Source organism: Prionailurus bengalensis, chromosome B4 (genome assembly GCF_016509475.1).
Source record: "Prionailurus bengalensis isolate Pbe53 chromosome B4, Fcat_Pben_1.1_paternal_pri, whole genome shotgun sequence".
NCBI classification, from domain to species: domain Eukaryota; kingdom Metazoa; phylum Chordata; class Mammalia; order Carnivora; family Felidae; genus Prionailurus; species Prionailurus bengalensis.
The window spans coordinates 70,060,462-70,074,480 of NC_057358.1; positions in this window are offsets into that span (position 1 = coordinate 70,060,462).

Genomic DNA, 14,019 nt, shown 5'->3' on the forward strand with positions numbered 1-14,019 from the left:
AAATTAAATCTTTTGATTCTAAATTCATAGCAAGTTAATTTTCATTCAAAATGGGTTTTGAAAAGATTTCCCACCAGACATTCTTTTTCCTGACTTGGAGTTATTTCTTCTGTTTTGCTCCATTCTCCCTCTCCTGTAACCAACACTTTAAAAAGTAAAGACCATTATCCTTTGTCCTTTGTCTAGGGCTTGAGAAGGCTCACTACACGGCTGTCTAATGAGGAAATTGCCACAGGGATGTTAGTGGTAGTCACACCCATTTGCCACCACAGGCTTATTCTACTTACTGGCCAAGAATTTGGGCTCTGTCTGTAGCACATATGTTCTTCTGATGGTTTCATTTGGGATAACATTTAAGAAAAGCTTGCTATAGCACTACCCAATTGCATGACCCATAATTAGTCTGAATAATATTTTCCATTTTAAACCCTGATTTTACAGGGTTTACTACTTGGCCTATAAAATCTTGTTCCAAGCTTAGACTTGGCATAGTTTTTAGCATAAGCAGATTTACCATAGCAGTAAATCATGTGCTCAATTCTTGAACCTGTGGGATGAAGAGCAAACCCATGTTAACTGACAGGGAAAAGCTCCTGCAAGTTTGTAAGAGGGTGACAGCATCTTTGTTGTTGCTAGTTTTGTGCTCAAGCTGCACGCCGGTGACCCTAGACTAGGGAGGTCCAAAGGTGAAATTCAGAAAATGGACACATAGGTGACACTCTTGTCCTCAGGGGAATAAGGAGGAGGCTAAAAGCTTCTTAGAGAAAGAGTAAGGATGACATGAATTTGGGGGAGTATCTCCCCTATAGATTTGATCAATGAAGACAGGAAACTCTCAGAAAAAAAAAAGATTTTAAACAGGACTTGTATTTTTGTGATAAAACATACCTATATGAGTACCAGCACCTGTTTTTTTCCTGCTGGAAGAACACTGGCCAACATCCACTAAAATAAATAAACGTTTCTATTTCAAATTATGTATTTGACAGGGCCATCAATGGGGGGAAGCATCAATATTTTAGCATCAATTATTGTACTGCTCTGGTTCTCAAAGTGTGGTCCCTGAGCTTCATGAGTGATACTTGGGAACACATTAGACATGCAAATTCTTGGGACCCTTCCAGACCTACTAAATCAGGAACTGTGGGGTGAGGCCCAGGAATCTATATTTTTATCATTGATTCTGATGCCTGCCAAAGTTTGAGAACCACTGGTGTACTGCTTCGTATAATGGGCTTAATGGTCAGGTAGATCTGGCTTTCTCTCCTTTGCTCTGTTTCATCTTTTGCAAATTATTCAACCTCTCTGAGCCCCAATTTCTTATCTGTCTGTCTGTCTTATCTGTCTTATCTATCTATCTAGATTGATGATATCATCATAATAATAAAGGTAATGATAATATCTACCTCATAGAGCTTTTATAATTACTAAATGAGTTAATGTACATAGAGCCCTTAGCATATTGCCTGATAGACAATAAGTGCTCAATAAATTATTATTATATTCATATAAATAGAGAATAAGGGGAGAAGTGACTGAGGCATTTTGAACTTATTAAAATCTGATACAAGAACCCCTTATTCCTTTCAACCCACATGACACATTTTGTGAGGATATGGGTTTGGGAGTAGTTGGACTAGTAGCTTATGTCCCATGTAGCGAAGGCAATCCAGCTCTCACTTTCGTTGTCAGAGGTGAATGACTCTCTCCTTATGTAACATAAACCCAGACAATGAGGAGAATAAAGGATGGGTCTGGAGAGTATACTCTCTAAATAATAAAGGCAATTTAAGCAGAGAATAATAAGCAATGAAGCTGTCTTCCTAAAGCCAGGAAAAATAGTCTTCAGAGTTCATTTTCATGTGAGATGAGCTCTCAGTTGTTTTTAAATTTTTTAAATAGAAGTTCAATCAGTTAATGGAAAATATATAAAATGTCAACAGGGCATGAGGAATTTATGTGTTCAAATGGTTTGTGAGAATTTTTTAAAGCATTAATTAGCGAATGTTTTGAAGGTGAATGTTACTATAGAAGTTACAAAAATTATTATTATGTCAAAGATTACGAATCTGTCATTACCCGTAACAATCACAATCTGCAATTCTGCTATTGCCTGTAATTGCCCATATTTATTTCATAATCTAGCACCAAAGGAAACTTACAACACATTTTAAAGGTTTAAGTATAACTTCAATTAAGAAAAATTATTCTAAATAAATATGCACTGTAATGGTACCATTTATTTGTATTTGGGGTGTCAAAGTTTTGTCATTACCATTCTGATTAAGCACAAGTGATTTTTCACTTTGAACTTTGGAATTTATATTTGTATTCTGAAGTCTTTTTATACTGTGAAATTTGTGGATTGCCCCTCTCTTTGTACACACACACACACACACACACACACACACACATGCATACACACACATACACACATGCATGTGCATGTGAACATACATTTCTTCCAAATGTGAATTCTTTAATATATACAATAATGGTAAAGAGTTAGTTTTCAGAATAAGATACAGCTGACCATTGAACAACACAGGTCCCCTTACATGTGGATTTTTTGATACAGAATAGTAATTAAATGTATTTTCTCTTCCTTATGATTTCTTAAGAATACTTTCTTTTCTGTAATTTACTTTGTAGGAATATGATACATGATACATGTAACATATAAAATATGTATTAACTGACTGTTTATGTTATCAATAAGCCTCTGGTCAACAGTGGGTTATTAGTAGTTAAGTTTTGGGCTAGTCAAAAGTTATATGTGGATTTTCAACTGCACTTCACTACTAACCCCCATACTGTTCAAGGGTCAACTGTAATTACATGGACACAATTGAAAATTTTCCTTCCTCAGTTTGATCTGAGTGTGGAGATGAAGACTACTACTAATAAGAGGACCTAAGCCATTTAATTTTGGGGTACAACATTATAAACTAGATATGACATAGTGATAATTTCACAGATAACCCTCCGAAAGCAGCATTGCCTGTGTGAATGAGAGTGGGGAGAATATTCAAGAAGGAGATGGCCGGATTACATCTTAAAATCCTTCCATGTTGATGGCTGAAATGTGCGAAGCTGGAAAATTCCTTCTTCCTGATGGTACAATAGAAAGGGTGGGGGGAAGTCTCTCAACTGAGACAGACCTCTTTTTCCTCTTCTTAATTTCTCGACTGGAGTGGAAGATGATGAGAAGTAGCATGATGTATGGAATCACAAGAATGGGACGTGAAGTCAGTTGGATGAAAGTGTGGGTCTCTGTAACGTTTTACCTGTGTGACCTTGGGTGAGTCACTTAACTTCTCTGAGGGTTAGTTTTCTGAAAGTTGTAAAATGGGCACATGGAGCTCAAATGAGATATGTATGAAAACAGGTGGCAAAACCACATATGTTAGCTGTTATTATCAAAGATGTCATCCAGCATTATGCTCATTTCCTCTTCCTGGAAACAATTAGTAGGCCAAGAAGCTTGTTGCCTTTGTCTTCCCTTTAACACTCCAAGGAAGGCAGACTGGGCACATGAGCCAGTTGAGTTCATAAGGGACCATGACACAGGGATTATGGCCCTGGTTGCCCTGTATCTTAAATCATCATATTTAAGGATACATATATATGCTAGCAGGGTGAATTCATGAATTTCCAAAATGTCTACATCTACTCAAATATATGAAGACTTCTATCTTTGGTGATTGGCAATCTTCATTTTCTCTAGCTCAGGAGATACTACTTAGATACCCTCTAAATGCTATCTTTGGAGTCCAAGCTGAAAGGGAGGCAAACCATTGTGTAGAAAGGGCCTTTTGGAATTTTGCTCAGTCTCCATCCTTAGATGGGATCCAAAGTGCCAGAACTTGATGTGACTATTTCCTGATTGGAATATTTTTTTTAAATGGAAGTATACTTGACATTCTACTGGCATCTTTATGAAGATGAGTTTTCAGCACATGTTGATGTTTTCCTTTGATCTGTCTGGGGATTTAGCAGGGGTTGGAAACCTTAGCCAAGCTACTTTTGGGAACAAATGTACAAAATGATGACGTTCCACTTCCTCTCATTTTTTTTGGTCTCGTTATGTAAATTCGAGGAAATTATTCCTGCATTAGAATAGGACAAGCAGGGCCTTTTTGGTCAGAATCCTTAATTCATCTGTGTTAAATGCTGAAGCACAGAGTCCAGCATTGTATGTTGATGTCTTGAGAAGAAGAGGGATTGAACATATTCCAGAATATCTTTGATTTAGTAAGGGAAAAATATCAGGCCCAGAATGTTTCAGAATACAGGGCTGAGGGGGCACCTGGGTGGCTCAGTCAGTTAAGCGACCGAGTTGAGCTCAGGTCATGATCTCACAGTTCGTGAGTTCGAGCCCCACATTGGGCTCTGTGCTGACAGCTCAGAGCCTGGAGCCTGCTTCGGATTCTGTGTCTCCCTCTCTCTCTGCCCCTCCCTGCTCGTGATCTCTCAGAAATAAATAAATGTTAAAAAAAAAAAAACAAAATAAAAGAAAAGAATTAAAAAAAAAAAAGAATACAGGCCTGAGAAACAATAAAACAAAATAAAAATTAAAACAAAAAACAAAAAACCCAAACAGGGGCACCTGGTTGAGCGTCTTACTTTTGATCTTGGCTCAGGTCATGATCTCATGGTTCCTGGGATCAAGCCCTGTGTTGGACTCTGCATTGACAGTGTGGAGCCTACTTGGGATTCTCTCCCTCTCTCTCTGCCCCTCCCCTGCTCACATGCACTTTCTCTTTGTCTCTTTCAAAATAAATAAATTGGGGCGCCTGGGTGGCTCAGTCAGTTGAGCATCTGACTTCCCCTCAGGTCATGATCTCACAGTTCGTGAGTTTGAGCCCCACATCAGGCTCTGTGTTGACAGCTTGAAGCGTGGAGCCTGCTTCAGATTCTGTGTCTCTTTCTGCCCCTCCCCTGCTGGTGCTCTCTCTCTCTCTCTCAAAAATAAATAAACATTAAAAAAATAAAAAAAAGAAGTTCTCACAGCATTTAAAGAAAAAAGATAGAGACACCTGAGTGGCTTAGTCAGTTGAGCGGCTGACTTCTGCTCAGGTCATGAACTCGCGGTCTATGGATTCAGGCACTGCGTTGGGCTCTATGCTGAAGGCTTGGAGCCTGGAGCCTGCTTTGGATTCTGTGTCTCCCTCTCTCTCTGCCCTTCCCCCACTCATGCTCTGTCTCTCAAAAATAAATAAACATTATAAATAAATAAATAAATAAATAAATAAATCTTAAAAAAACTCAACCAACCAATCAAACAACAAAACTCAGAATACAAGGCTGAGCACAGAATACTACAATTTGTCACTCTGGGAAAGAGGAGGTTAGCCTTCTCAAAGGAGGTTAAAGAGTGAAGCACTTTATTTTTTTAATTTTTAATTTTTGTTTAATGTTTATTTTTGAGAGAGAGAGACAGAGACAGAGTCAGAGTACAAGCAGAGGAAGGGCAGAAAGAGAAGGAGGCACAGAATCTGAAGCAGGCTCTAGACTCTGGGCTGTCATCACAGAGTCCGATGGGGGCTCAAACCCACACACCATGAGATCATGACCTGAGCTAAAGTCAGATGCTTAACCAACTGAGCCACCCAAGTGCCCCAACACTGAAACACTTTAAGCAAGTACATTAGAGATTTTTCCTTCTGGTGTTCCCATTTTTTTTTTTTTTTTTTTTTTTAGTTTTCACTAACCCATGATAAAACCCTGGTTTTATGTAAATCTAACTCCTCATTTAATTATTTTTCTGAAAACCTTCTGCCAAATAATTTTGGGATGAAATGGGCCAGTAATGCCCTGCTTCACTTCTTTTCTCTCTTCTATTCAAAAACATTCCCCCCAAGCCCAGCTATTTGACCCTCATCTACAGCTATTAATTATCAACCATGTAATATGAGCTGGCCACAGTGTTAGAAGCACTTATCATGCATTATCCTATTTTAGTTTCATAGCAATTCTGAGTAATGCTGTTATTATCCTTATTTTATAGAAAAGGAAATTGAGGTGTAGAGATTAAATAAATTGCCCAGGGTCCCTCGGCTATAAGTGGTTGAACAGGGATCAACCGCTGGAGTGCTTTGCACTCAAGATCCTAAGACCTACGTAGTGCCTAATTAGAAGGAAACTAAAGAACCTGGTTTGATAGCTTAGGTGACTCAGTTTCAACTCAACTTCTCTGTGTAGTCTTCAGTTGTGCATGTCTGCTTTGTTCACGCAATTAACTCCTAATCCCCCATTTTATGTCATAGTTCCTTTAACTATGCTTTTATCTTATCCCCTATACCCGAGTTTCTCAACAATGGCTTTATTTGGGGCCTATAATTCTTTGCTGTGGGAGGCTGTTCTGTTGATTGTAGAATGTGTAGCTGCTGACTAGGTGGCCTGCTGATTACTTTGTTCTGCGCAGATTGTGGCAGTCTGATTGGGTCACTCTGTGCTTAATACTAGTCCTGGATGCCGATCCCGTGCCTGTGCCATCTTGGCACTGCAACTCCCTGAGGTCAGCTGCTTTCTGGAATCTCTGCACATTTTTCTGGGCTGAACTCCCCATCACCATGTATTTGTCCTTGGGACACACCTGTTGTCCACCTACCAGCAGCCACCTAACTTGATGGCAAATTCTCACTAGATACTACGGTCTCTGATTTTGTGCTAAATTCCATGAATGGACTTCCTCTGACCGACTGTTGTCATCAGCTCCATCACATCTTGTCTGTCATCTCTCCCAATTTGTTCTATTGTATTGATGACTTAGCCTTGCTTGGGTCTTTGTTCTGATATGGCTTTGTCTCCCTGAAGCCTGCTGCAGCTGAGTTAGTTTAATTAACTTTCCACTTTGATCCTTGAATGCATTGAAACTTTCACCTTTCATACATTTGGGATTGCATATTCCATAGGAATTAGGTAGGTTCTCAAGTCAGTGGGATAAGCAAAAATTTACATTGTGAAATTTTCCCTTGAAATTTTCCTATGAAATAGCTGGCTGATGACTGACATTTTTTTCATCTTTCACTGAGGCCAAACCAGTCATAATTTTCTCCAGCAATGGGACATGCTCCTGGAACTTAATTAGAAAAGGATGGGTTTTTAAACACTAGAATCATATTCATCATGACAAGCTGCTTCTACCATGAGAACATTTAGGAAGCAAGACTGAATAGCCTGTAGCATTTTCACCTCTTGCCCCTCACGGTCACTCTGTGCAGGGCCCTGGCTCCTGAGTAGAGTGGGGCACAGAGGTATACTCTCTTACCTCTTTTGTTTTTGTTGTTGTTGTTTCATATGAATATATTATTAAATGTGTATGGTGCCATTCTGTTGTAAGATATTTGTTGGGAGCAATGGAAAAGAAGGACACCATAAAGGATTTGCTAGTGTGTTCCAACATTAGCCAAGTGTAGTTTTCAAACCCTCTTCTGAGGAACCCAGGGGTTCTTCTGAAGAACTTCGGGGCTGTTGTGGGGCATATGGTGTTTGGTTCAGTGATAGAAACTCTGCTTTCTTATCTTTTCTGCTTTTTGAATTTTTGTGTAGTATCTAATTTGAAGAAGAGGTTCAAATGGTTAAAACAATATTAAATTGTGCAAAGCACTGGAACTCAGAACCACATCATTGATACTTCCTTTCCAATTGAATAGTTTATTATTCACAATTTGATTAATATATACACAAGGTAGTTTCTAAGTATTTTAAAAACAAAATTTAATCATATTTTATATCCTAAGTCTATACCTTTTTAAATGTAACAATGTATCATGATCATCTTTTTATGTTGGAACATATAAACTTACCTCGCTAAAACATGATTTTGTGATTCAATATATGAAGAGACCACAATCGACTTCACTATTTGCTGGATAATTAAGTAGTTTCACAAAATTTACTATTTCAAATAATACAAAAGTTTTCCCTATAGACAATCAGTGTTTCTTCAGGATCGATTCTGAGAAGTAGAACTCAAAGGTCTAGGGTATATACATTTAAACTTTTGGTATAGACTGTGAAGTTGCCACTCATAAAGAGGGATCTAATTTTTTTTAATGTTTATTTTTGAGAAAGATAATGAGTGCAAGCAGGGGAGGGGCAGAGAGAGAAGGACAGAAGGTCTGAAGTTGGCTCTGCACTGGCAGCAGAGAGCCTGATGTGGGGCTTGAACTCACAACCTGTGATATCATGACCTGAGCCAAAGTTGGACACTTAACCAACTGAGTCACCCAGACACCCCAAGAGGTATCTAATTTAAAGTTCTACAAATAGTCTAAGTCTTTCCTATACCAACACCCTGACCAAACCTGATGATTAATAAACAATTTAATTTCTCCTAATTAAGCGGGTGAAACTGATACTATGTTATTTTTATTTACTTTCTCCTGATCATTGGTGAAATTTATAATCTTTTCAAATATTTACCAGCCATTTATATTTCTTCCTGAATTGCTGTTTCACCTTTTTCCTTCTTGGTTGCTTAACTTTTCATATCGGTTTTCAGAAACTGCTCTCTCAATACTTTCTCCCTAGTTGCTTATACTGTATATATTGAATCGTAGTCTGTAGTTCACCTTCTGACTTTATGGCTTCTTTACTGTGAAGAATTAAATATTTAGGTACTCAGATCTTTTATTCTTTTTCTATCTGACTTTAAGTGATATGTTTTGCATAGGAAAGGCGTCCTCACTATTTTGAGGAATTTTTGAGAATATCCTTTTAAAGTGATACGTTAAAATTTCTGTTTAGACATTACTTTTGCATATGGTAAGAATCTATTTTTCCTAAATACAGTCTGTTTTTTAGACCACTTTTTGAATAATTCATCATTTCCTTACTGAGTTTATATGCCATGTTTCTCATTTATTAAATTTCTATATATAATTGCTCAACTTCTGAACTCTGTATTTTGTTTGTTCATCCATTATTTACTAATAGCAAAGTGTTTTAATTGACTTAATGCGTGTTAAATTTCATACTTACCGTTCTTTTTAACATTATTTTTTCTTTTCTACATTTTTGTTTTCCGGATAAATGTTAGAGTTTTTAAGGTATGAAAAATATTTAGCTGGATATAGATCAAAATCATATTTAAATTACAGGTTACTGTGAGAGAATTGATAGTTTTAAATACTGAGTTTTCTTAATGAGAAGTATGCTATCTCCGTTTATTCTGGCTTTTTTTCTTAATAAAGTTTTCTTCAACTAGGAATTCAACATTTTTGTTAGTTTTATAATTTTTGTTGTTATTGGAATTGGATCTTTAAAAACATATTTTCTAGTTGTTTATTCCAATGAATGCTACTGATTTTTATATATTTATTTTGGAATCAATCACTTTACTACACACGTTAGTTTTTCTTGAAATTTTTCAGATGGTGCTTTTTGAGCCCTTTGATTATTAAAGAATGCCTTACGTCTGATGTGGAATGAGTTACCAAACGATTATTAATTCTCACTGGATCCCTAACTCTTTAACAATAGATGGTGCACCCATACATCACAGAGATAACAGCATCTCAGATGTTTTCCCAGGCCTCCCTCCTGTTTGCCTGCGCTATTTCCTACTTGTGCTTCCCTGCCTTATCTGCATCCTGGCGGCTGCATCCTACTTTGTTTAGGTAACCCTTTGGGGACCTATCTCCCAACTGTGTCTCCATCCACCCACTAGGCGTGAGTACACCTCCAGATCCAAGTATGAGATGATCTCTCTATCAGCCTCAGGTCTTCATTCAGAACTGCATCCTCCCCTCTCTCCGACAACTGAGCTAGCCAATGAAAAGTTCAGCAGTGAATCTAAGCTGGTCTATCTCACGCAATGTGGGTTTTCCAAATTCCTCCACAGAATGGCAATAATTTTAACCGAGCATTGGGGGAGGTTCTAGGCATTTGTTAGGCTCTAGGGAAAGAGCTGTAAATACTGCAGATATGCTATTCATCCTCATGGAGCTTGTATTCTATGGGGACCCAACACTGAAGGGGAAATCTTTCACACTTTTTCAGGGGTTCTTGTTAGTGCTGGGATTCTACAGGTCTTCAGGCCCTTCTAACCATATCCCAGGAAGTATTTATCTTTACTTCTACTGTCAGGGTTTGAGAGAGTGGAGAGTAGAAAATAGGAACAAACTATTTTCATTGAAAATAAATAATAAACTACTAAAACATTGCAATTCTGTACAGCTTTGTTGTAGTATTTATGAACATGATTTATTTTTATATATAGTCACTATTCCCCTACTTGTCTGTAACTCCCTATAGGAGCAAGGAAGGACTTAGCTCGTATACTTTTCATTCTCTAGAGCATACTACAACATAGCCAGGACTCCTGCTCAGAATTGATGCTCAGTAAGTATTTGTGGTCTCTCTAGATGGGGTAACTCAATATTATCCCCCCAAAGCCTTATTTCATCTCATTTAGCTGGTTTCCTAGGGCCCTTCAAGTGACACCTCACTGTATCTTCTTTGAGGTTCAGAGTTTTAAAAAGTAAAGAAAAAAATGGACATGCTAAGATGGCAGCAATTGTGGTCTTGGGCAGCGTACTTTTTTGTGTTAAATGAGAAAATGCATTCTCATCTGTGGTTTGCTAATTACTGTTTGTTGTTGTTGTTGTTGTTGTTTTGTTTTGTTTGCAGAACAAAGAAGAAAAATTTTCTTTTAAAGAAAAGCCCGGCAATTATTATAGACTTTTTCTTTTGACATTATTCCTAAACAAGAACAGGCCTAGATGGTGTCATTTTCAATTCTTGCCCTAACTGATATTGTTTGATTCCGCCGCCCCCCCCAGATTGTCTTGAAGAATTTTTGCCCAATTTTGTTTGTGTGTTGGGTGAAAACTACCTCTACATGGAACAACTAAGGTATCTTAACTGTCTACTTATATACAAAGTATTATTTTGTCTTCTTCTGAGTTCCATTACCAACTAACTTTATGTATGATATTAGTTATCCTTTGCACTTTTCTTTCTGTAAGGATGGACTAACATCTTAGGCCCCCGAGACAAAGAATCCATGGAGATTGTATTTGGAATTTTCCCCTTATTATCTCCATATGGCAAATTCACAACTCAAAAGAAAACTGGAGGTTGTATTATGTGATTCAGAGATTTGTACTTTTGTTTTAGATTTTGTATGCTTTCTTTCTAGATTTTCTTTCTATCCATCTGGCTTAAGAGCTTCTTTTGGTACTAAGGAAAGTCATAGAATAAGTTTCATAAGGAGCTTATGAAAAATCCAAAATCATTTTTTTTCAACCTTCAAAAATTGCTTCAGGGATTTATAAAAATGTGAGGGGATATTTGCTATTTCATTTGTCATATTCAAACCAGAAACACAAGGAAGTTCTAATAGCTTAGTGTCGTGCTTAAATTTTCTCAGAGCACATTTCAAATAGGGGTACAAGTAAAATTTACAAGTGTCATTTAATTCTAAGTTGTGTTGGTCACACATCAGAGAGGTGACAGAGTTCTTTCTGGTCTTAGAGCAAAGAGCAACCAGTGAGCAGTGCTTTTTGAACCTGTTCGTCTTTTTGTTTTGATTGGCTGAACTTTTTGGCTTTCTTTCCTACGGTGTCAAATCCATTTAAGATCAGAACAAAAACGTCTAGTCAAGTAAATCAGACATTCTTTATAATAAAAAATTTAATGTACTGTATGGCAAAGATTGAGAAGATGATGGTCTAAAGCTATCTAAATGTATCTCAGGGAACCCTTCATTTTGACAATTAACAAAGCTGGAATTTGAAGACAAGGTCTAATTGAGTATCTGGATGTCTTATTTAGGTGGGACTGATTTTAAAGCTGAGTTTATAAATTCCTTCTCGCTTGTTTAAGTCTCTTGGCAAATGTATTTGTGAGAAGGAAAGAAGGAGACACAGGAATTTTAATTTTAAGCATTTTTAGAGGGTGCAGTCATCAAATGAATTAAAGAAGAGGAATTATAGCCAGAGACTGAGTATGGTGGAGAGATGGACTGTGAACTCAATACATATCATTTTAAACATGTGATCTTGCCCTTCTATATTTTCTGAAGAGATAGCTAACTTACTCCTAAACTAATACATACTATTTTATAATTGCTAAATATGATTTTCTTTTTATCGCTTGAAATCAATGAAATGGTTATGAGCCCAGGTGTCAGACATGGACTTAGAAGTCAAGTGGTTGCTTGGGCACTGCTATGCTTTTACTGATACAATTAAACTATGCTATCTTCCTTTCCTTACCTCCAGAGATTTTGGGGGGCCTCGCATTTTTGAGCTTTTTAAAAATGCAGTATGAAAAGGATTCTTAAGTCCTTTCAGGCACTGAGATCTAGTTTCTGGAGTCAGGTTATGTTAATAGCAATTACTAATCTTTATTGATACCAGGTGCTAAATCGTTGGCTAAGCAGTATACAAACATTATTTCACTTAATCTACCCTATGGGGTATGTATTATTTTTTTCTGACATTGTACACATGAGGAAATTTAGGGACAGAAAAGTAAAGTAAGTTGCCTAAAGTCATGCAGTTAGTAAAGAGTGGGTTGGGATTTGAACCTAGACATAGTGACTGGAGACATGGTCTTAACTGCTGTTTCATAGTGCCTTCTTTCCCGACCAATAGAGAAGTCAGTTGAGAGACTAGATCAAAAGCAAAGTCAGACCACTTGTGTTCTCTGGTGTGGTAGACTCTTGGTTGTTTACTCAACAGTCATTTCCACTTCCCTCCTCCATTTTGTTCAGGTGTTAGTCAGCCAAGACCTTCAAACATTGACCTAGCTTCGGGAAGTTGAATAGTGATTACTCTAAGCCAAGACTAGTAACTTCATTTTTTTGCTATTAATTGGTTTAGGAATGGTCTTGTGACAGAATTCTTGTCAATAAGACATAAATATAATTCTACATAATGGTATCTGAAAAAGTGTACTTTGCTCTAAACAAGTGATAAGAAAGAGATACACTCTGCCTTCCCTTCCTCTTCATCTTGTTTTAAAGTTTACCCCTTTACTTTGTTAGAGTGCAAGTAGGGGAGGGGCAGAGAGAGAATCCTGAGCAGGCTCCATATTCAGTGCAGAGTGGAGCCTGACATGGGTCTTGAATCCGCCAACCGTGAGAACATGACCTGAGCAGAAATCAAGAGACAGGTGTTTAATGGACTGAGCCACCCAGGCATCCCTGCCTTCCTTCTTAAGATTGATGGGTAAAATATGAAGCTTGGTGCAGCTGCAGCTAGCTTGCAACCATGAAGATATAAGATTGAGGAAAAAAGCCCAGTGAGGATGGCAGAGAGAACTCAAGTTCTTGTGATGTCATCAAGCTGCTGCATTAATTAATCCTGGAACCTCTCTACCGCTAAACATCTTATTGGGAAGAAAGTAAGTGTACCCAACTGATTAATCCATTTTGAGTGTAGTTTTCTTGTTTCGTAGCCCCCAAACATCCTAATTGATGCATCTGGGCTCCAGACCATGTCCCGCTCTCTTATCTTCCACATCTTACTCCCTTATAGGTGATATCGTGTTGTGTTTTTCTTGTAGTTTGTGTTAGGTTAGAAACTGCCTATAAGGTTTTCTAAACAGATGTTTGAGACTTTCCCAAACAGAGGTATTTAGAACAAAAGCCGATAGTTTTGACTTTAAGAACTAAATATTTACAGTCTCTCCAAGCCTCTGAAGCTGTCCAGGAAGAGAATTGTGAGTGAATGTTCTATCACATACAGAATGGAATAAACAACACACATGGGAGCCCTCAGGGGACTGTCAAACTACATGAAACTTTACACATCTTTAAGCAAATCTACAGAGCCTAATGCAAAGAGAACAATAGGAGCTGTGAGCGGATTTGGGACCCTCTCTGAGGAGTTCTCCCTTCTCTTGGGAATATGCATTAGTGATTGATGATGCTCATCCAAAAGTATGCTCTTATTATCATCATAAGACAGTTTAAAAAATTCAAACAGAGTAGGCAAATTTCTCAGTTGAAGTTTGAAATATTCTTGACTTTATTTATCTCTAACCCCATGTGTGGAGACCACA